At 32.2% G+C, this 24,991-nt stretch overlaps 1 long non-coding RNA gene across 1 annotated transcript in view; it reads left to right on the forward strand.

Annotated features, from left to right (window-relative positions):
- The first annotated feature begins 317 nt into the window (after positions 1-317).
- Positions 318-24,991, forward strand: part of LOC113625496 (uncharacterized) — a 58,618-nt gene continuing 33,944 nt past the window's right edge. Inside the window, exons 1-2 of the long non-coding RNA XR_003434699.1 lie at positions 318-412; positions 12,882-12,923. This is a non-coding gene — a long non-coding RNA (uncharacterized LOC113625496). The remainder of the gene's footprint in view (positions 413-12,881; positions 12,924-24,991) is intronic.

Consider the following 24,991-nt stretch of genomic DNA (forward strand, 5'->3'; position numbering starts at 1 on the left):
TATATTCATCATATATCACAAAAAATTAGGAGAATATAAAAAACACACAAAACTCTGTTCTTATTTCTTTCTTTGTCAGCGTTGAGGTTGCTGAGTCACAGACTACATTCTTAAGCAGGAAGTTGTACATTCAGCTGCAAGCAAAAGTACACCTCATTCAAATTCCTCTAACCCACAGAGGCTTTTGTTAGTCATGCTGTAAGTCCAGATATAAGCCTTTTTAGGGCTTTTGACTGCTCAAAGATTTTATTAACACCTCATCTTCCTGTTTTCCTTCTTAACTGCTCTGGCATGTGTTTCTGTTCTGATGGCTATGACATGACTTCTGTCAATTCAGTTATTATATCCACATTTGAAAAGTAGAAGTGCAAGGTACAGCAACAAAGGTTGAAGCGTGGAAGGACTCCTTACAGTAAGTTTCTCCCTTTAGTAAACTTTCCTGGAAGTTAAGAGCAACTTCAGTTTATACCTTATTAGCCAGAATTAGGCCAAAAGACAAGCCCTAGCTACAAGGTATTCTAAGAAGTAAGTCTATATGTTCAATATCTATGGTAGATGAAGTTAAGAGAGAAAGACTATGAAGGACTTTGGAATAGTCAATATACAAAATCAACTTTAATACTTTTGTGTTTTATCAGTGTTATGCTATATAATCTACGTTAAAGTATGCATGTTTAATTTATTTATTTGTGTGTATGTTTCTCTCTCTCCTTCCCTCCCTCTCTCTCTCTCTCACTCACACACAATCACAATCACAAGTAAGCATCACTTTTCTATAGTGGCGATACTCTAGGAGGAGTATGTACAAAGCACTTGAAGAGGAAGAAAGGATTCATTCTTCCTAGACAAGACAGAAAGCACCTGAAAGGAAAGGTCATATTTGACTAGGCCTTGGAGGAGACATGTTCAGGAGCTGCAGAGAGAAGGGCAGATTAAAGGACATTGCAAGAAGGAGAATAGTGCATGGTATGTTCTGGGAGATGTAAGTAATTTAAGCTTTCCAGAGGTGACATTTTTCACACTTTTTAATGTAACACTTTTTAGAAGTGAGTCTTTTTTTTTTTTTTTTTTGTATTTTAATTCATCTAATGAACCCTTGGCAAGATGAGGATGCAAAGATGCAAACAGTACTGAACTTTACCCTCAAGGAATTTGTAGTTTCACATAAGTTATGGCAGTAATTGTGAAACAAAACAGATATTTTGAAATTTTACTTAAGTGACCTCTGGTTTAAAAATATACAAACCTCATTGAGAAAATTATCCTAATGATAGTCTATATTTATTATTTTGTAACAAGGTAACAGAATGTTGTAATCTCCAGGTATCTTTTAAAAGAGTTGTTTGAAAAGGGATTTAGGATCATAAGATGTTAAAATTGTATGTGGTATTTTTGTATATATGGGTAAACTCAGTCTTGTTGTTGTCGTTTGTTTTATTTTCCAGATCTATTAAGATATAATTGACATACAGCACTGTGTAAGTTTAAGGCGTACAGCATAATGACTTCATTTACCTACATCATGAAATGGTTATGAATGTGCATATTTTTAATATAGATTTTGAGGCATTTTCACAAATGTATGCACTCATGTAACCATCACTCAATAAAGACATAGAATATTCCATCACCACAGAAAGCTCCCTCAGGTCCTTATGCAGCAAATCCCCCCTAACTGGTTACTCCAGTCTACAGCTGATTTGACTTTTATCATTACAGATTATTTTTTCTGTTCTAGAAAGTCAAATGCATAGAATCATATACTATGCACTCTTTTGTGTCTCACTACTTTTACTATGGTGATCTTGAGATCCCCCCCCCATAATGCTAGACTATTAGTAATTGGTAACTTTTTATTGCCCAACAGTATCCTTTTGAAAGAATTGTCCTAACCTGTGTACCCACACATTCATAGGTGGATATATTGGTCATTTTCAGTACACAGTTACCATGAGTACATTTGCTATCAATACTCATACATGAGTTTGGTAAATATCTAGGACATGGAATTGCTATGTTATAGGTTAAGAACTTTTTAGTTTTATAAATAACTTCCAAGTTGTTTTCTAAACTGGTTGCACTGTTTACTCTCCCTTACATAGGGCACCAAAAGTATAGTTGTACACATCATAGTCAACTCTTGGTATTTCAGATCTTCAAACTTTAGGTATTTTAGAACATATATGATATATCTCATTGTGCTTTTTTTTTTTTTAACATCTTTATTGGAGTATAATTGCTTTACAATGTTATGTTAGTTTCTGCTGTATAACAAAGTGAATCAGCTATACATATACATATATCCCCATATCCCCTCCCTCTTGCATCTCCCTCCCACCTTCCCTATCCCACCCCTCTACGTGGTCACATAGCTGATCTCAGGAGCTAATTTCCCTGTGTGATGCAGCTGCTTCCCACTAGCTATCTATTTTACACTTGGTAATATATATAAGTCCTTGCCACTCTCTCACTTCGTCCCAGCTTACCCTTTCCCTGCCCGTGTCCTCAAGTCCATTCTCTACATCTGCATATTTGTTCCTGTCCTGCCCCTAGGTTCTTCAGAACCTTTTTTTTTTTTTTTCCTAGATTCCATATATATGTGTTAGCATACGGTATTTGTTTTTCTCTGACTTACTTCACTCTGTATGACAGACTCTAGGTCCATCCACCTCACTACAAATAACTCAATTTTGTTTCTCTTTATGGCTGATTAATATTCCATTGTATATATGTGCCACATCTTCTTTATCCATTCATCTGTTGATGGACACTTAGGGTGCTTCCATGTCCTGGCTATTGTAAATAGTGCTGCAAAGAACATTGTGGTACATGACTCTATTTGAATTATGGTTTTCTCAGCGTATATACCCAGTAGTGGGATTGCTGGGTTATATGGTAGTTCTAATTTTAGTTTTCTAAGGAACCTCCATACTGTTCTCCATAGTGGCTGTATCAATTTACATTCCCAACAACAGAGCAAGAGGGTTCCCTTTTCTCCACACCCTCGCCAGCATTTACTGTTTGTAGATTTTTTTTTTTTTTTTTTTGCGGTGCGTGGGCTTCTCACTGCTGTGGCCTCTCCCGTTGCGGAGCACAGGCTCCAGACGCGCAGGCTCAGCAGCCACGGCTCACGGGCCCAGCCGCTTCGCGGCATGTGGGATCTTCCCAGACCGGGGCACGAACCCGTGTCCCCTGCATCGGCAGGCGGACCCTCAACCACTGCGCCACCAGGGAAGCCCTGTTTGTAGATTTTTTGATGATGGCCATTCTGACTGGTGTGAGGGGATACCTCATTGTGGTTTTGGTATGTATTTCTCTAATGATTAGCAATGTTGAGCATCCTTTCATGTGTTTGTTGGCAGTCTGTATATCTTCTTTGGAGAAATGTCTATTTAGGTCTTCTGCCCATTTTTGGATTGGGTTGTTTGGTTTTTTGATATTGAGCTGCATGAGCAGCTTGTATATTTTGGAGATTAATCCTTTATCAGTTGCTTCCTTTGAAAATGTTTTCTCCCATTCTGAGGGTTGTCTTTTTGTCTTGTTTATAGTTTCCTTTGCTGTGCAAAAGCTTTTAAGTTTCATTAGGTCCCATTTGTTTATTTTGTTTTTATTTCCATTTCTCTAGGAGGTGGGTCCAAAAGGATCTTGCTGTGATTTATGTCATAGAGTGCTCTGCCTATGTTTCCCTCTAAGAGTTTGATAGTGTCTGGCCTTACATTTAGGTCCTTAATCCATTTTTTTTTTTTTTTCTTTTTGCGGTACGCGGGCCTCTCACTGTTGTGGCCTCTCCCGTTGTGGAGCACAGACTCCGGACGCGCAGGCTCAGTGGCCATGGTTCACGGGCCTAGCCGCTCCGCGGCATGTGGGATCTTCCCGGACCGGGGCAAGAACCCGTGTCCCCTGCATCGGCAGGCGGACTCTCAACCACTGCGCCACCAGGGAAGCCCTAGAGTTAGTTTTAACATCATTTAAGCTGAGGTCTCTAACTTTGTTATTTTAAGTGTTTTGATTTTTCATGTAAATTTAAAAATCAGCTTGTTGATTTCAGCCCACCCCCCCCAAAAAAAATTCTGCTTAAGATTTTGAATGAGATTGTGTTGAATTTATACGTTAATTTAAGGATAATAAACTTCTAAACCATTGACTTTTCTGATGTATAAACATTTTGTAGCTCTCCCTTTATTTATATATTCTTTAATTTCCCTCAGCAATATAATTTTATTGTAATGATATTACACTGATTTTGCTAAGTATATTCTTGAGCACTTTTACGTTATTGTATTTTTTTAATTTATTTTTTCAATTGTTTATTGCTGGTGGACAAAAATATATTTTTTGTACATTGACCTTGCCTCTATTACTCGACTAAATTTTATTATTTTGCTAGTAGTTTATTATTTCCTATCTTTATGGAATTTATTTATTTATTGTTTTTATGTTTTTATCTTGTTTCATGGGCTGTGATATTGAGTATGATATTGAGTATAAGTGGTAAAAGCAGAGTTTCTTTTTTTCCAGAAATTAGGAAAAAAGCATTTAGGCTCTCACCGTTATGTGTGCCATTAGCTATTGCATTTTTGTAGATGCATTTTATCAGGTTAGAGAAAACACTTTTTTTTTTTTCTTTTGATTCTGAAGTATTTATTGTCCTGATGGCACAGGGTGTTCACTGGGCAGCTTGGCTGCAGCCCAACTCCTCCCCTCCCCCCATGTGCTTTTACACATGTGTGTAAAGGAGAACCTTTTATTGTAAAGAGATTTTCAGTCTCTCGGGGAATAGGACCGGGGTTTTCTGGGGCCTCAGTCTTGGTCACTGGCTTTCAGAGTGGCTTTGTACTTCCCTGTCATTTCCTTGGGCAATGGCACCAGGCCCGGGCAGGGCACCTGCCCCTCCATGTCACAGATACACTCCCACAGCCAATAATTTTGGGGGCCAAAATGGGCTGAGTGAGAAAGCTGTTTTTTTCTCCTGCTCCTCTTTCTCGAGGGTTTCCTAATTCTTCCCCAGAATCTTTTTGATGTGCTCCACGATCTCCTTATTGCCCTTGGTCTCCTAGTTAGCAGAGAGTTTTTATCACAGAGGGATGTGGAATTGTGCCAAATACATTCTCTCTTTTGATTAAATGTTCATATGATTTTTTTCCTTTATCTTATACATGTGATTTCTATTTTGTTTCTTTAAAGTTTTCACAAATTTTCATTCCTAAGAGGAACCCTACTTTTTCATGATGCATTATTCTTTTTGATATATATTATTGTTTGTTTTGTTGAAATTTTTTGTATTTATGTCTTTTGTAGATAATGTTCTGAATTCATCTTTATTCTTATGCACTTGTCATCCGCTGATAACAGTATGACACTGACCTTATATTATTATTTCTAACATGATCCATCCCTCGTGTTTCTGTTCTGTCCTCCTCTGAAATAATTTATTTAAGATTAGGGTCAGTGCTTTACTTTTCAAAAGACAGATTTTTTCAAATTAGATATCCATCAAATGCATATGATTGGATGAGTTTTATTATTCCTTGGTCAATACCATGCTTTAATATATCTTAAGTAATTTCCTTCTAATTGATGGGTGAAAGATTAGACAACATATTTAAATATTTGCAAGATTAACACTTTTTATATATGTTTATTGCCTTCTGTGCTTCTATTTTATTCTTTTCAATCCTTTGCTTATTTTTATTGTGCTAATTATGATTTTTATAATTGTAATACAGAAACTTTGTATTCATATAGCCATATATCTTTTATCATGTGTCCTACTAATATTCTCCATAAATCTGTATGTAATATTTCACTTAATGCTATGTTTAGGAAAAAAGAAATTTCAAATTTATTTGTAGTCAAGCATGTCACTGTTACTAAAATTATTTTTGTAAAATTTAACTCCTTTTAAAAAGACTTTTAAAAAATTAATATTGTAATATTTAAATATTTCATTTATTTGTGCATTATAAATTTGCACTATACACATGTATTCATGTTTATATTGAATCTATTTTCTTATGCTAAATATAAATATGTATTCACATATATTTTGATTAATTTTAGAACTAGTGAGACTATTGACAGCACTGAATGTACTATAGAAATTTATAATTTTCACCTTAATTCCAAATATCTTAACTCTTTGCAAGTTTCTTATTCTTTTATATTTTTCTGAGACTTGTATTCACTGTCTCTACTCCTAAGAAAACCAAACATTCTACTACTCTTTCATCAGATTAGGGACTGGATTATTGTTATTTTAGTGTCTTATTATTTCTAGGACATGTTCAGAAGACTAAATGCTTAGTAATTATTAGCTAAGCTGCTTGATTTTTCTTAGGGATAAATTTTTATCCCATACAGAGAATCAAAATTTATTTTATTTGGTGCAGGTCTCAATGGCATTTCTGACTAATATAATAAAACTACCTATTTTATGCTGAAGCATGTTCACTTTGTAAACTTAAGCACATTTAGTGAGACTCATTTTATGACATTTAATGAAGAAGTCATTTTAAAATTTACCTTTAGAAAATTCATCTTACATAGTCTTGACCAGTCTTACTTTCACTTACCTCATATCTTGGGAAGAGCATATCATACATAAGTAGATACACACAGACACCCCTACTAAGGAGAAAATATGTTGCAATTTTAAAATAAATATTTGAAGATTATTTTTAAAACTTTGAAATTATGGTACTCATTAAGGTCTGCTTTTGTAAAAAGGCAGAAAAGAATTTTTTTTTGCAAAAGGAGTTCAGTATACTGGACATTTTATGAATTGATTAAAATATATGTGTGTGTGTGTATATTGTTTCTCATGATTTATTTATAACATTACTTGGAAATAAATTAAATTTGGGGAAGTTGCTTCAGGACAAGAATTTAGGGTTAGAGAATCTTTAATTTTTTTTTTTTCAAGTTGGAGACAGAATTATAAGTTACAGATGTTTATAAAATTGAAGAAAATTGTATAATGTATGACAAAACAGTGTGAGTCTGCTTCATCTTTGCCAAGGACAAGACTTTCCCCAACAAACTAATTACTAGCTCAGGCTGGTTATTTCCTCTTCCAGGGTAATTAATATTGCCTCCGTTCTGTCATGACAATCCACTGCAGCCTACAAAGGAGCTGAGCATCTCTTCTCTGATATCCCTAGGATACACTTCAAAACTCTGGAGGAAATAATTTTTATTTTATCATTTTTCTTTTGAATTAATATGTCTATATCTTTGAATAGTCTCAGCTCATCCTCTTTACAGGTAACATCTCTAAGGGGTTTGAGTGTGTGTGAACCAAACTGGAGGAGGGTATAAAAAAACTCAAATAAGAATTATTTCAAATTTAAAGTTAATTAAATCTCTGCATTGAGAATAATCAAGAACTTCTGTTTCCATTGGATGGAACATTTTATTTGCACACTCTTTCCCAATATTCTGAGATTTTTCATTAGTCACAGAGCTAACATATCTGACAACCAAGTGGCTGATATTTTTAAAGTGATATTATAAAAGTGTTAAAGGAAACTTAGAAGAATCCCAAAGTCTAAACTTTTTCACAATGAGCTGTATATCAAATAATGTTTAATTATCTCATTTCTTATTATTTTAATTACTTTTTTTCTTTGTCACTGTTCTTAGTGACTACACCCTCTAATGGAATATAGCTCTTAATAAGTAAACCTAGGGCTTCCCTGGTGGCGCAGTGGTTGAGAGTCCTCCTGCCGATGCAGGGGACATGGGTTCATGCCCCAGTCCGGGAGGATACCACATGCCGTGGTGCAGCTGGGCCTGCGAGCCATGGCCGCTGAGACTGCGCGTCCAGAGCCTGTGCTCCGCAAAGGGAGAGGCCACAACAGTGAGAAGCCCGCGTACCGCAAAAAAAAAAAAAAAAAAAAGTAAACCTAAATCAATAGAAAAGACCAAGTACCACTGATATAAATCTACTAGTGGTGTTCCTGATATGTTTTTCTGGTTAATTAACAGACTGTAATACCAAATTTGTTCATAAGCATTCAAAAACAAAAAGGAAAAAGTTAGTGAAATTAATGAAACCTGGTCAGTAAAATGAGTAAGGTATGTTTAATAAAACCAAAAAGATATCAAAGACTAATGAGTATATCACGAATTCAAGATCTAATTTATTTACTCATATAGAGTTCAATCGATACGTTGTGATTCTTCTAAATAGATAACTAGCAAATTGTATGGCTGTATAACAACTGCTCAATATGATCCAAGCTTTAAAGATCATAAGTAATAAACATATACCGCTTAATGGTACTTTGTATCAGCTTTTAGAATTAATTCTAATTCACATATGCATATTTAGAATAGTATCATCTGTTAACAATATGTTTTAAAATATTAAAAACTACCAAATTTCAACATCAGAAGTGATACCTAGAAATCTTAAGGGCCAGATGATAGGGTGTTAGAAATGACCTGGGTCAAGGTGCACATGCCAGGTGATTGTTCAATTGTTGTCAGTATACTTGAGTACCAGTTGTGTGTATTTTTTTTAATGACTTACAAAAATTACATTCTTCTTGTCATCAACTAATATGGAACATACCTTTAAAAAAATATTTTTACAATAGATATATATTTTCCCTAAAAACTATCTGCTTAGTCATAAGAGAAGTAAAGGTCCACAAAATAAAAATTGTATTACTTTAAATTTGTGATAACTAACATCATATAACTTCACAGAATAAAAAAATACAAGAATGTTCACTTATTTTCTGAAATTAAAAAATACAAAACATATTTTCCATGGCATTGTATGTTAAATGTCATAAATTTAGTTTTACACAAATTTCCTAACAAAAAATTAAAATATAGAGCTATCTCAACTTATAAAAGTACAAATAAAAACCTAACCTCAAATAAAGAGTTACAATATTAAAGACAGAGTTACAATATTAAAAAGACAAAGTTACAATATTAAAACACTTTAGCTGTCACTCAAAATCAAATGCACTATACCTCAAAGACTTAGAAAATACTGTGTGACTTAGAATTTCTAAGCCAAGAGTTAACTGTTCCTGTCTCAAACTTTCATGACTCTTTATTCTAGCATTCCTTATTCTATCATTGCATATAATTTAAAAAATTATCCCTAACTTCTTCTTTCAGAATTTTGTTATCAAAGATGATATTAGAACTTAAATTTACTCTACATTAAAACTGTTGAAATACTACCACAGGTCCTGAATAATGATTATTCCATCTGCCAACTGTCATTTTTCTTTTGATCTATGTGTTGTTATATACAAACTGTGTTATAAATTTCCACACACTTGGAAATTTTCCAGGTATCTTGCTTTTATCTAGTCTCTAATTTTACTGTAGTCAGAAGAGATATACTCTATGTTCTAAATTATTTTAAATTCATGGAAACTTGTTTCATTGGTTAGAATATGTTTTATCTTGTTGTGTCTTATGTGTATTTGAATGGGCTGTGTATTCTCTTGCTGTTGAACAGAATGTTCTAAAAATGTCAATTAGGTTAAGTTGATTGATAATTTGTGCTAGTATTCTATATGCTTACTGATTTTCTTGTCTAATTGTTTTAATAAAAGCTGAGAGAAGAATGGAGAGATCTTCAACTATAATTGAGCATTTATCTATTGCTTTTTTTCAGTTATACCAGATTTTGTTTTGTGTATTTTGAGATTGCAATTGGATGCATATACATTTAGGACTGTAGTGTCTTCTTGATAAATTGATCTTTTATTACAGTGCAATGTCCCTCTTTATCCCTGCTATTATTCTTTGAGTTCTACTTTGATATTAACATAATTATTAAGGCTTTCTTTGTATTAATGTTGCATAGGATATATTTTCTCCTATTTTAACCTATCTGAATCTGTATATTTAAATTTTGTTTCTGTAGACACCATATAGTAGCTTAGGTTTCCTTTTCAATCCAGTCTGACAGTCTGTTTTTTACTTGGGTTATTTGTATCATTTATATTAACTTCAATTTTTGGTGCATTTAAGTTCAGACTCATCATCTTAGTATGTTCTCTTTAAAATATTTTCCTCTTTTCCTGCCTCCTTTTGGATTAACTTTTTAAAAAATAATTTGGTATTCCACTATATGTACATAATTGACTTCGTAGCTGTTCTTCATTGTTTGATCTTATTTTTCCTGTGGTGATGCTAGACTTTACAACATGTGTCTTTAATTTATTATAAAATACCTTCAAGTAACATTATACCATTTGCATAAATTGGAAAAATATGTGAATGCTTTTTTTTCTCCCATAAATTCACCAAAATCACAGGCAACAAAAGCAAAAATAGACAAATGAACTACAAACTTTAAACTTTAAGCATCAAAGAAACAATCAACAGATTGAAAAAGTAACCTATGAAATGGAAGAAAATATTTTCAAATTATATATCTGATAAGGGGCTTTTATTCAAAATAGAGAAAAAACTCCTACAACTCAACAATGATAATAAGCGTAATAGTAATAACAATCCAATTTAAAATGGGCAAAGGACTTTGGCATGTCTCCAAAGAAGACAAACAAATGGAAAATAGGTATGTAAAAAGATGTTCAGCATCACTAACAATCAGTGAAATACAAGTCCAAAGCACAATGAGATATCATCTCATCTCTGTTATGATAATGATTATTTAGAAAACAAAAAGGATAGCAAGTATTTGTAAGGATGTGGAGAAATTGGAATCTAAGTACTTTGCTGGTAGGAATGTGGAATGGTGGATCTGCAATGGAAAAGAGTATGGAGGTTCCTCAAAAAATTAAAAATAGAACTATCATATGATCCAGCAATCCCACTTCTGCATATATATCCAAAAGAATTGAAATTAGGATCTCAGAGATATATTTGCACTCCCATGCTCATTGCAGCATCATTCACAAAAGCCAAGATATGAAAACAACTTAACATCCATCCACATATAAATGGATAACGAAAATGTGGCGTATGCATACAATGGAATATTATTGAGCCTTTAAAAAAAGGAAATCCTGCCCTATGCAACAGTGTGGATGAACCTTGAGAGTATTAGGCTAAGTCAAAGGAGCCAGTTCCTGAAAGATGAATACTGTATTTTTCCACTTATACTATCTAAAGTTCTCAAACTCACAGACACAGAAAGTAGGATGGTTGCCAGGGCCTGGTGAAAGAGGGAGTGGAAAGTTGTTCAATGATTATGGAATTTCAATTTTGCAAGATGAAAAGGTTCTAGAGATCTGCTGTACAACAATGTGAATATTGTTAACACTACTAAACTGTATACTTTAAAATTATTAAGATGGTACATTTTATATTTTTTACCACAATAAAAAATAATAATAGCAGAAACCCAGAATATATAGAATCTCTTTGTACTATCTTCTCAAAATTTCTGAGTCTAAATATACTCTAAAATAAATATTTAAGTTAAAAAATTAAAATTAAAATCTAGATTTGAAGGTAAGTGCAAAAGAAAATACAGACAACTTTTTTTTTTAACAAACGTGGAAAAGCATTTTTAAAATGACTTCTTGTAAATGATTATCTAATCATTCTCTATAAGCATTTCAATAAAACCATTCATATTTTTTTTAAGAGTTAATTTGGTAGCAGACATGGAAATGGTGTCTAGAGAAGGCAGAGGGGACCTGTATTGTTCAACATAGGACAACACAGGTGCTCTGCATTGTAAATTAGTAGGATAGCAATGGAAGAGAACTGTGTGGAAGAAATAAGAGAAAGGAGTTGAGATGAGGAAGATAAAGTTAAAGGACCAAGTAGGGGTCATATTGTGAATGGTTAAGAATGGCATGCTAAGTGTTTGGACTTTATTTTGTAGTATATGGGGCACTGTTAGGGAATATTTGTAGGAGACATTGTATATAATCTCCCAAGTTCATTTCACCCTCCCCCACTGTGCAGCAATAAATATGTCTGGGGAAAAAAACCACCAGCTCCAGAAGTGGGTACCAATCAGCCTTCAGCAATCATGGTCATCCCATGTCTTTTACTCTTTTGATACATAGATGGAAAAGCCCAAGCAAATTTGATTCTGTGAAAGGAAGAAGAGGTTTATCAGTGGCTTCAGGATGGAAAGCATACTTACTATTAAGATAGAACACTTTAGATGAATCAGGAATCTTGGAACCCTGGCTGGTACCGCAGCCATCTAAAAGCACAAGGGGAAGAATCCAGACTAAGAAAATAGAGCCAAGAGAGCTACCGTGATGAAGTTGTGCATGAATTTCAAACTACCACTGTACTTTCAGTGACGTGAGCCAGTGGGATTCCTTATTGCCTGATCTAATATGAATCACATTTCTATTTCTTGGAGCTCAAAACACCCTACCTAATAAATGTTTTAGCAAGGAAAAAAAAAAAACAATGATCATTTTAATAGCGTCAATCATCTTTTAAATACATTTTAAATTAGTAATTGAAGGTTATTATTATATTAGTATTCTATGCTGCATAACAAATTATCACAAACAGAAGTTTAAATAGCCTAAATTTATTATCTCACAGTTCTAAAGGTCGGAATTCTGGGCACAGCTTAAATGAGTTCTCTGCTTTAGAGGGCTAACAAATCCAGGTACATTCAACAACACAGATGACCTTACAAAGAAAGGAGTGCTGAGTAAAGGATGCAAAATAGTACCTATTGTACAATTCTATTAATATGAATTTCAAGAATAGTCAAAACTAATTGGTAGTGCTAGAAATTAGAACGTGACTCTTATCTAGTATGAAGATTGATGTGAAGCAGGGAGGCACGAAGGAAATTTTGCAGTGTCTGGATTTTTAAAAATTTAAATTTGATAAGGTTTTGTTAATAATTTTTGCATGTCTGTTCATGAGAAATATTGGGATGTCATTTTCTTTTCCAGTGATGACATTGTGAACTCTGGGTTTTGATGGCTGCGTCAAAGGTATGTATGAATGTTTGTGTGAGAATGTTTTCTCCTTCTCCAATGTTTGACAGATGTTACCAATAGTCATTAATAGCAAATCTGTTATCTTTAACAAAGAGCTATTTAAATTTCCCATCTGTGCGTGTGTATGGGTGTGTGTGTGTGTGTGTGTGTGTGTGTGTGTGTGTGTGTGTATGTACCTTGTTTAAAGAGTAATGAGCAAGCTTTCATAACTTGTATCCATCTAATTCCAAACAGAATTTTACAAACATAATAAAATTTACAGGACTGACCCATACTTGTACTGTTCTCTCTATTTTGTTTATAGTAACCTTAGTAGATTAAAAACTGTATTCTAGATATAATACTACTACATTCTAACTTTTTTTAAAACTTATTATTTAGGAAATGCAAGAGTGAAGTAATTGAGAAAAATTTTTGGAATTTTTCCTTCATTCCCATCCAAAAGAATGTTAGGCGGTCACTAATGAATTTTATGAAATTCATGGTACTATGTACATATTTATTTTAAAGAAAAATGGAAAAATATATGACTTTGTCAAAATCACCCATTCTGTCTGGCTATGTAGTATATAGATGGTTGAACAAATACAATGTCTTATATGCAGAAATTTACAGTAAGCAAATTATTCCAAGAATCTTCTTAGCTAGATAAGATGATAAATATGAAAGTATAGTAATTTGCACAATTTTTTCAGTAATTTACCAAATGGGTGATGTAACAAAACCTACATTTTTACTATTCTATATGTAAATGTGTATAACATCAGGGCACGTCAGTGCCTGGTTTATTTTTGACAAGGAAAGAGAGTTCTCATTTCTAACTTCAGTGATAAAGCTGGACTTCACATATTAATTAGTCAACAGTTTAGACTAACCCATTTTCTTTTAAAATATGTAACAAATATCTTTAAGAAATTTCCTTTGCACTATCTTTCCTGGCGTATTTGCCTTCATCAGCAACATTATAAGACAATGCTTTATTACATAAAATGTTCTAATACTGGAAATTTTAAATGCAGTGATTTTTTTGTTAAAGGAGTTTTTGGTGCTGCCTACCCCCCTGTAGCATCTCTTAATCCACATTAAAATATTCTGATTAAGAATAGAGTGGAGTCTGGTTTTCAACTATATCCTCTCTCCATTTGTAATATAAGGAGACAGGGAACATTCATAGATCAGTTCCTTACTGTTAAAGAAAGGGGTTGATAAAAATACTTGTTTTATATATAAAATTACAGTAGAATCAACTAATGCAACCTTGTGCAAAATGTAGGCTTGCCATTCACATAGAAAGTCCCTGAACTTGTGCAAAATGCTAGTTCTGAAATAAAAACAGCAAAACAGCAAAAATATATTATGAAACATGACATTTTTGTGTCTGTTGCTTTATGATCAATTTAATCCTTATAGAAGCTCTTTTAATATATCCTACCAAGTATTATTATTACCTTTGTAAAAGGACCTACAGGCCTCACTTCCTTTTGCTCTTTTATTTTCATTAAAAATTAAGAATCTATCCTGAAAATAAGAATTGTTAGTTATTACTCATTGTTGGCTGAACACTCCAGCAATTTAAGAATCATAGACAATTCTAAGCAATGATTCTTTGTTATAATAAGAAATAAACATAAATAGGGAAGAATTTGTATTGTCAAAGCGGATATTACTTATTAGCACATAAACTACTCTATATGTTTGTCACAATTATGGCTTTTTGGCTTATAATCCACAAACTAAAATTGCTGAAATTGGCCTTGACAGGCCCAGCTAATTGGTTCCCAAGGAGCCGTTATGTTCTACCTGGTGAACAGTCCATGAAGTACACAGCCACTTGTCCAAACAACGCACAGAACTAATTACAAAGCAGCAGGAGATATCACATGATAATAGGCCATGGACTGTTACAAGTACATAATAATTCCATACCCAAATTGTCAATTACAGTACTCTTGCTACCTTGAAGAAATGGTATTGTGCAGGAATGATTACTTGGGGACCCTCTCTGAGTAGAAGCCATGCTATTTTTATTGTCTTAAATGACTAATTCTTATTTTCCCTAGGACATTAGAAACCCTATCTAGTCACCAAAAACAAAACAAAAATTAAATAAATCAAAAAGAAATAAAGAAAAGTATCTTTCTGCTCTGCAGTCAGAAAAAGAAATATGATTCAAAAGTTATTTATTTAAAAAGTATAGTGTTATTTCTCAATTTTATTCTTTGCAATTTACCATGCTACAATGTTTTATTAAATTCTTTAATTAATAACCAATTTTAGGAAATAGTTAAGTTATGGTTAATTATAAATTTAATTTAATAAATATTTATATACTAACTATACCAATACACACATAACAAAGAATATCCTTACTATCATCCTTTCAGAATGATCAGTTTATATTCATACAGAAGTGCTCTGCTTTAGCTGAGCGAATCATTTGAAAGTAATTAGCTCAAAAAAATAAATTTTAAGCTCAATTTATTCCAGACTAAGTCTGAGAATTTTCTCTGCTTACTTAATTACCTTCTTTCAACAATTCATTTTATAATCAGGTTCAGTCTTATCCCAGAGTTGTTTGATCTTGGTTTGGGGTCATTAACTCTGATCTGTTCTTGTCTTTAAGTGAAAACATGAAAATTCTTGTAATTAGGCACCCTTCTAAGGTTTTTATTTCTTCCTTTCACCTGTTCTTCTTGAAAAATAAAATTTAGAGGGCTTCCCTGGTGGCGCAGTGGTTGAGAGTCCACCTGCCGATGAAGGGGACATGGGTTCGTGCCCTGGTTCGGAAAGATCCCACATGCCGCGGAGAGGCTCGGCCCGTGAGCCATGGCCACTGAGCCTGCGTGTCCGGAGCGGGAGAGGCCACAGCAGTGAGAGGCCCACATAACCGCAAAAAAATAAAATAAAATTTAATATTTTTCATTTAATCTTAATTTAAGCCACATATATTTCAAAACATAGTTTTTTTATCTTTACCCACTAAAATGGAGTATAATTCTTTAATTCTTATCTAGTTTATTAATATTAGAATTTCTCCTTAACTCAATGCCTGGAATTCTTTGGGGGAATAGAAATGAAGATAAAGTGAGAATTAATATCCATATGAAGGGTCATCTCACAGATTTTGTATATAATGAAATGAAAGATTTATGCCCCAAATGGGATTGAATAAGAACGTTCAGTCCTCTGTAGCTGTTTAGAACATTCAAAAGGAATTTGAAATCTAAGCAAGCCAGTATATATCAGTTTGTTTTATGAATCATTTTACCTTACAAATGTGATTTCTGCTAAAAATCCCTTATCTGTTAATTACTATTTATCTTAAACAATTCAGAATTTGCCCATATAAAATGAGCCTATGACATGAGGCTTGAAGTTACACCTCTCCTTGTTGGATCAAAAGGGACTTAAAGAAATTCATTTATAAAAAATTGTTTCTGCGATTGTGATTTGGATTCCTAAAGTCCCCATACCCTAAGCACAGATATTTTCTATGACTTTTTCATTATCATGAATGTTCTTGAAGCAGAAATACTATTCAACTTGAGGCCATATTGTCACAGACCTTAAGCCATAATTCAAAATTATTCATTACATTAGTTAACGTGTTGAGAAAATTTCACAAGAGTCAGGGAGATATATGATTTATTGTTCAATCCCTATTTCTATTGCCTATTTGAACAACAGTTGGAGGTTATCCAAACCGTCTCAATCTGTGTCTTTTCAACTTTACCTAAGGAAGGGATGTGCTTTGGACCTGGAAATAATTGGGTCTTACGTACTTAAACCAATAACAAGTTATTAGTCCTTCATGCAAATTTTATTTTGATAGAGGCCTTTTGTGTAATATAGCTAACTACATCTAATTGCTACATCTTAAAGATGTTTAATTTCTACCACATCTTAAAAGTGAAAAGGCAATCCAAGGAATAAGAGGAAATATTTGCAGAACATATATCTGATAAGGAGCTAATACCCAAAACATATAAAAACCTCCTACAGCTCAACAACAAAACACAAAACCCTAAAACTATGATTATACAATGCACAAAGGACATGAACACATATTTCTCCAAAGAAGACATATAAATGGCCAACAAGTATATGAAAAGATGCTCAACATCATTAATTATCACAGAAATGCAAGTCAAAATCACATTGAGATATCACCTCACATAAAGACACTAAGTATTGGTGAAGATATAAAGGAGTTGGAACCCTTGTACACGGTTGATGGGAATGTGAAGTGGTACAACTGTTATGGAAATCCCCCCCCCAAAATAAAAAGATTGAACTACCATATAACCCAGCAATCTCACTACTCGGCATATATTCAAAGGAACTGAAATTGGTATCTTGAAGAAATATCTGCACTTCCATGTTCATTGCAGCATTATTCACAAATAGCGAAGATATAGAAACAACTCAAAATGTCCATCAAGAGATGAATGAATAAAGAAAATGTGGTATATTTATACAATGGACTATTATTAAACCTTAACAAAGAAGGAAATCTTGACATTTATGACAACATGATGAACCTTGAAGACATGCTAAGTGAAATATGCCAGTCACAAGAAGAACAAATAGTCAAATTCATCCAAATCATAAAGGCAGAGAATGGTGATTGCCAGGGGCTGGGGGGTAGGTGAAAATGGTGAGTTGTTCAAAGGGTATAAAATTTTAGTTATGCAAGGTGAGTTAAGTTCTAGAAATCTGTTGTACAACATAGTTCTATGTTAACAATACTGTATTGTGCACCTAAAATTTTGTTAGAAGGCTAGATCACATTTGATGTGTTCTTACAAAACAGCAAAACAAAAACCAAAACACCCAAAAGGCACAGGAAACTTGTAGAGGTGATGGATATGTGTATAACCTTGATTGTGTTGATGGTTTCACAGGTATATGCATATATCCAAACTCGTCAAACTGCATACATAAAATATGTGCAATTTTAAAAATATCAATTATGCCTCAATAAAACTGTTTAAAAAAAGCAGCAGCAAACATGGTTTAGCTCATGGGCCAGTTGGTTATTCTTTCTTTCTTTCTTTCTTTCTATCTATCTATCTATCTACCTACCATCTATCTACCTATCTTATTTGATTAGAATTATGAACCCAAAATAAGTGATCAAAGCTTTATGGAAAGGTAAAGATATAAGGAAAATGTTTCTTTATAGAAATACACCCACTAGTTTTTAGTTCTGTTTTTGATTTCTTTTACTAAAAGATTTTTTGATAATAATACTCCATGGATTTGAGATATTTTATTCTTTACATTGCTTAGTTTGAGAGTTATTAGTACAGCTTTTTTTCATTGAAAGATATAGGAAGCATTTGTATTTGATTTATAAATTTATATAAATGTGGGTTACCATCTACGCAGATACTACATGAATGATCTAATATGGATCATTTTTATTTAATGATCACAAAGTTCAGTTGTCATTCAGGAAAACTGTAAAATAATGGAGATATTTCATTCGTGAAATGTTATAACTTTTTATCCTTAGCCAGGCTTTTTTGAAGTTCTTTTACTTGTTACTAGTGTAAGATAATTCAATTTGAATACTCTAAAAAGAGCTTTCACAATTTATTTTCACCTTGTAACACTGACTATAATTATGAGTTATACAGTTATGAGTATGCAGTTTTAATCTTTAAATTACAACTGCACAAAATACACATGAGAATATTTTTAGTTTTTAATTGCAAAATATTTCACGCAATAAAGTAAGAAGAGGTAGTTGAAGATGTGTTTTAATGTGTGGTTAACAATATAATAATGTCATTTTTGGCTATCATAAGCAAAAAAAACACTTAAGGGAAGAGTCAATTAGATAAATTAGAAACCAAGTGTAGAAATTTATATCAATTGTTACCTCACAGTCCCAAAATTTCACTTCTCTACTCACATCACTAACCTCACTCCAACTGATGCACTGATAGCAGATAACTGCTATTATTAGTTATTTCAATATTTCAAATTCCTGTCCTTTATCGATAACTAAATCTACCTTTATCATTTCTCTTCAGGTACAATAGCAAATATCTGCTTCTCCGATTCAAGGTTAATACTTCCATTCGTGCTATTGCTTTTATCCTCTCCCTAATGCATCCATAATCAGCAGCCACTCCTTTTGAACTGGTTTTTTAACTGAAATAGATATTAATGGTTTAGTTTTTCTCATTAAGGGAAACACCTTATAAAATAATCTTTTACTGTTTAAATGTCAATGAAAAAAAATACGTGTGTGCATTTCTGTTTATGCATGTTTTACATGTGTTTTATCATGTATATATATATATATATATATACACAGAAATGTATACAAATATATGTGGGTATATATGTGTGTGTATATATATAAAAGTGTATATATATATACATATATATATGACTATATATATGTATATATATATAGTCAAAAAGTTTGGAAACCACGTCTCTAATCAAGAGGTAGTAATTTTTATATTTCTTTTATGCTAATTTATTTGAAACTCATATGCATAAAATCATATACACAGAGAAACACATATTCAGAGATAAATAATAATCTCTCAATTTTCTTTAATACTTCCCAGAGATGTGGTATTTTGGAAAATAAAGTGATGTTAATTGATAGAGATCGATCACTTAGGAGCATACTGATTTATAAATCAATAACATCTTCTTTCTTGGCTCTTTAATTGATATATATTTATATTCCAATCAGGATCATATTAAAAATGTCATAGTATAGGTATTTTCAGACTTTGAATATGATCTCACCATAACTGGAATTTTTTGTTAAACGGCCAGGTGCAAAACAAGATATTTTTTGTTCTCTATTATTATTGGGAGTTCATATTTTTTTGATATAAAATTTTCCCTTCTAAACTATGCAACTGATGATTCTGTAACATGAAATAAGAATATATTTTGGCTTACAATTTTTCTAAAAGTGATTTCTAGAGACATAAAAAAATCAGAGAATATATCTTTAATTATGCCAGCTTTAATTTATGTGAGTATTTAATATGCAAAATTTAAAAGCAACAGTATTTCATGTTTAAAAATTTAAGAATCCACTTGCCTTGTAAAATACCACAAAATAAATCTGAATGAAACTTGATGTTTACTTTTCTATTAAAATGTATTACCTGCTTTTGATTTATATCATGTTCTCTTCCTGAATATTTGGATATTTATTTGCTCTAAGGTTTATAGTATAAAATTGCCATCATGTCATCATTTTCTTAAAAGTCTTATATCTATACTTGCACTTTAAATACTTGTTATAATTATCAATTAGTATTTTATTAAATAAGGTTTATTTCTTAGGTATATTTAAGGATTCCTGAAATAAAGTAATGCTTAAACTTTGAAATAATTACCATAGCAATAGTAAAATGAATGTCATTTTGTTATAAATAGTGGGGACATTAATTTTCCCTGCTTCAGCTTCACCAAATTCAAGATCATACACGTGAAGGCACAGGAAAAATTAAAAGTATATATTTCCTGCCTCATCTGGGATAGTGAGATAGTTATTCTGATTCCTGGTTAATTACTTTTCCAAATAAAGACATCTAAATGACATTTATTAATTTATTAGTAATGCATTGTTGAGGAGCCATTTCTGTACAGTGTAAACCACCTTTGTAAAGAGTTTTTAGAATTGTATAAGTCATGCCATAAATTATCATTAATGACTATAATAAAATGTGTTTGTAAGACCGGCATGTAGAATGTGGTCAATATAGGAGAATTACATAAATATTGTTATGAAAAAAAGGATACAGAGTTATGAAGCAAAATTTGCAATTAAATTTTATTGTTTTGAATGTCTGCATCACAGAAAACATTTTTACAAGTAAATTAATTTTAAGTAAATATTTCCATACATGTAACATGCATATTAAAAGTACATAGCATCATTTGTAGAATTTTTGCAAATAAAATGCATTTGTGTAAACACTGGCTAAATAAAGGAATAAAAGGGAAACAATAACCAGAAATCTACCTTCTAATTCTTTGCACTTACTTTTCTTCTCCCCAAAGATAACCACTATATGGATTTCGTGATGAATAATATTGTACTATATAATTATATGAGTATTTATTATTTTTAATTTGATGCATATGTAGATTGTTTTCACTTCTTGATGATTAATTTATCCTGCAATAAATCTTCTTTGCATGGCTGCAGAGATATGTCTGCCTATGTACCAATTTCTTTTGAATATGCACCTTCAAGTGGAATACTTAAGAGTGGGATAGGGTATGCATATGTAAAACTTTAGTAAAAACTGTCAGCATTAGTTCAAAACATTTGCAGCAACTTAGATTCCAATCAACAATATATGAGTGTTCTAGTTCATTTATATCTTTGCCAACACTTGATATTGTGTGTGTTTATATCTCTTACCTATTCTGGTGGATATGCAGTGATATATCATTATAATTTTTAATTTTTAGTGTTTTTCTGATCATTAATTAAGTTGATGAACTTTTCCCAAGAATTAATCGGTCACTTGGATATGTAATTTTGTGAAGTGACTTGTGCCTATTTTAATAATTTATTCATCTTATTTTAAATTACATTTCTAGATTATATGTGTGTGCTTGTATATACACACATGTATGTTTGTATATGTGTATATACATATATGCATGCATGTATCATTGATGCAATATTTTGTTGGTTAATAAATATAACTAGCGTCTTCTCCTACTCATTTGCTTATGTTTCCATTCACTTAATAATATGCCTTGATAAACAAAAATCTTAATTTTAATATAATATAGTTTATCCTTCTTTTTTCTTCATGTTGATCACTTTTTGTATCTTTTTAAAGAAATATTTGCCTATATCAAGGTCATGAAGTTTTTTAATTATGTTTTCTTCTAAAACCTTTACTGGTTTAGCATTTGAATTTTGTTATATTTCCCACCTTGGATTTATTTCTGAGTATAGTATGAGCTAAGGAATAAAAATTATTCCCATAAGTTTATTTTATTGCCTCATCATCATTTACTGAAACTATCATACTCTTCCCTATGCACTTCATTATCACACATGTAATAAATATTCCACATGAATGAGGTTGAATGAGGTTATTTTGTTCCAATGGTGATTTACCTGTTTGCCTGTTTATACCACCCTCTTGTTTCTTTTGATATATAGCATGACGTATAGGAGTACAAATATTTCAACTTAATTCTTCTTTTTCAAATTTGCTTGGCTATTACTGGTTCCTTGCATTTCTGTACATATGTTAAAATCAGCCTTTCATTTTCACAAAAAATTTTGGGATTTTTATTAAGAAAAGAATGGAACCTATATATTGCTTCAGGGAGAACTGACTTGAAGTAATATGAATATGACATGTTATTAGCTTTATTTATGAGTATTTGATACTTTTGATATAGTTTTTAATGCTGTCATCATGATCATTACATAAAAATATAACTTGTGTTTGTATATTGATCTATAATCTAACCAGTGTGCTAAATTGATATATTGGTCCTATAGTTTATCTGTAATCTTTTCAGATAGGCTGTATATAAAATCAAGATGTATAAAGACTTATAGCTTTATTATCACCATTCCAATTTTTATGTATTTCATTACTTTTGCTCATTTTCTCACACTGCCTTGGATCTGTAATAAAGTGTTAGGCAGAAGTGAGCATTACACCCAGTTTCCGAACTAAAAGGGAAGTTCTTTTTATTTCACTGAAAAGTATGGTATTTGTTGTAATTTTTTGTAGACATACTTTACCAAATTAAAGGTGGGTTTTTGTATTCCTTTTTTTGGGGGGTGGGGGAAGTTTAATGTGAAATAATAGTGTGTTTTATCAAATGCTTTCAGCATCAGACACCATTTATCTATCTTCCACCCTGTTCATACAGAGAATTAAAATAATGTTTTTAATTTCTGGATGCTAAACCAACTTGCATTTCTAAAATCAACCAAATATTGAGCATAATGCATTATCATTTTAATACATTGCCTAGATTCAAAATATTAATATTTTTTTGTTTAGTACTGCTGCACCGATGCTCACGAAATATTAGCCAGTGATATTCATCTGTGTTCTTAAAAGGTTTTGGCAGAAAACAAATGATGGCCTCTTAAAACACAGTGGTAATTTTTATTTATTTTATATATTCCATGGAATAACTTATATGTTTTAAATTTTTGTATTCATTCAAAAGTAAAGACTTGTCTTTGTGTTGTTTCCTTTTTTAAGTAGGATTACAGTCAATTTTCTTTCTTTTTAAAAAAACTTTATTTACCTTATTTATTTTTATTTTTGGCTGTGTTGGGTCTCTGTTGCTGTGCACAGGCTTTTCTCTAGTTGCGGTGAGTGGGGGCTACTCTTCGTCGTGGTGCGCATGCTTCTCATTGTGGTGGTTTCTCTTGTTGCAGAGCATGGGCTCTAGGAGCATGGGCTTCAGTAGTTGCGGCACGTGGGCTCAGTAGTTGTGGTTTGCGAGCTCTGGAGCGCAGGCTCAGTATGTGTGGCGCACGGGCTTAGCTGCTCTGCGGCATGTGGGATCTTCCCAGATCAGAGATCGAACCCGTGTCCCCTGTATTGGCAGGCGGATTCTTAACCACTGTGCCACCAGGGAAGCCCTCAATTTTCTTTTTAACTTTTAGTGACGTATTTATAATGATGTTCCCTTTGCTATCTTGGTATTGGTAGTGTGCACTCACTTCACATTTTTCTTTTTTTTTTCAGATTTGTAAGGGGTTGATCAGGTTTTGTTTTAGACTTTCAAAATTTTACCAATTGGATTATTGATGTTTTTTACTGTCTAATTTCTTTGCCAAATTGTTACTGGATTTATTGAGAGATGTACTGATAAAAGCTCCCTATCTGAATGTGGATTTGTCTAGTTCTTGTTTTACAGGTATCCCCTTCATTTAAAAAGTTCAGTTTACATTTCTTTGCTTTTACAAAAGACCTTCGTTAGTACCTGTTTTCATTAACCAAAAGAAATCTGAAGGGGATTTTTTGCTTTTATGAAAAAAAGGTAATTGCTTCTTTGCTTTACACCATTTTGGCTTATGAAAGTTTTTAGAGGATTGCTCTACTTTTGGATATTGGGGAAAACCTGTATTTCTCTCAGTTTTTGTTTCATATATGTTGATATCATATCATCAGGTTCATATAATTCTAAAATTGTTATATATTTTCATTGAATGACCATTTTATCATTTCGAAGTATCCCTCTTTGGCTCCGTGTTTCTGTGACATAAATTTTTCCTTTTTTTCTTATTTCAGTATTGAAAGTATCTATTTCATGTAGCATACAGTTGGATTTTGTTTTCATCTAATCTGACAGTATTTTTTAAATTACAGTATATGATCCATTCTTTTTCAAGTGTGATTAAAAATGTTTGAGCTTCATATCTACCATTTACTTTCTAGGGTTCTTTTTTTTTTCCTTTTTATTTGTTTTGATCTTTTTCTCTGTATTTTATTTTTTGTTCTCTCAGTTAAGACTTTTGTTTAAATTAATAAAGTATTTTTATTACTCCATTTCCCTTTTTGGTTAATTATATATTCTTTTTACAATTCATTAAGTAAAAATGCTAGGGATTATAAAGTTCACCCCGATGTTCATTGCAGTATTATTTACAATAGCCAAGACATGGAAGCAACCTAAATGTCCATCAACAGAGGAATGGATAAAGATGATGTGATACATATATACAATGGAATATTACTCAGCCATAAAAAGGAATGAAATTGGGTCATTTGTAGAGACATGGATGGACCTAGACACTGTTATACAGAGTGAAGTAAGTAAGAAAGAGAAAAACAAATATCATATATGAATGCATATATGTGGAATCTAGAAAAATGGTATAGATGATCTAATTTGCAAAGCAGAAATAGAGCCACAGATGTAGAGAATAAACGTATGGACACCAATGGGGAAAGGGGGGATGGGATGAATTGGGAGATTGCGATTGAAATATATACACTATTGATACTGTATATAAAATGGATGATCAGCTATACATATACATATATCAGCTCTTTTTTGGATTTCCTTCC

This window comes from Aethalodelphis obliquidens, unplaced genomic scaffold (assembly GCF_003676395.1).
Source record: "Aethalodelphis obliquidens isolate GAN/ISIS:26980383/991018 unplaced genomic scaffold, ASM367639v1 scaffold15, whole genome shotgun sequence".
NCBI lineage: Eukaryota > Metazoa > Chordata > Mammalia > Artiodactyla > Delphinidae > Aethalodelphis > Aethalodelphis obliquidens.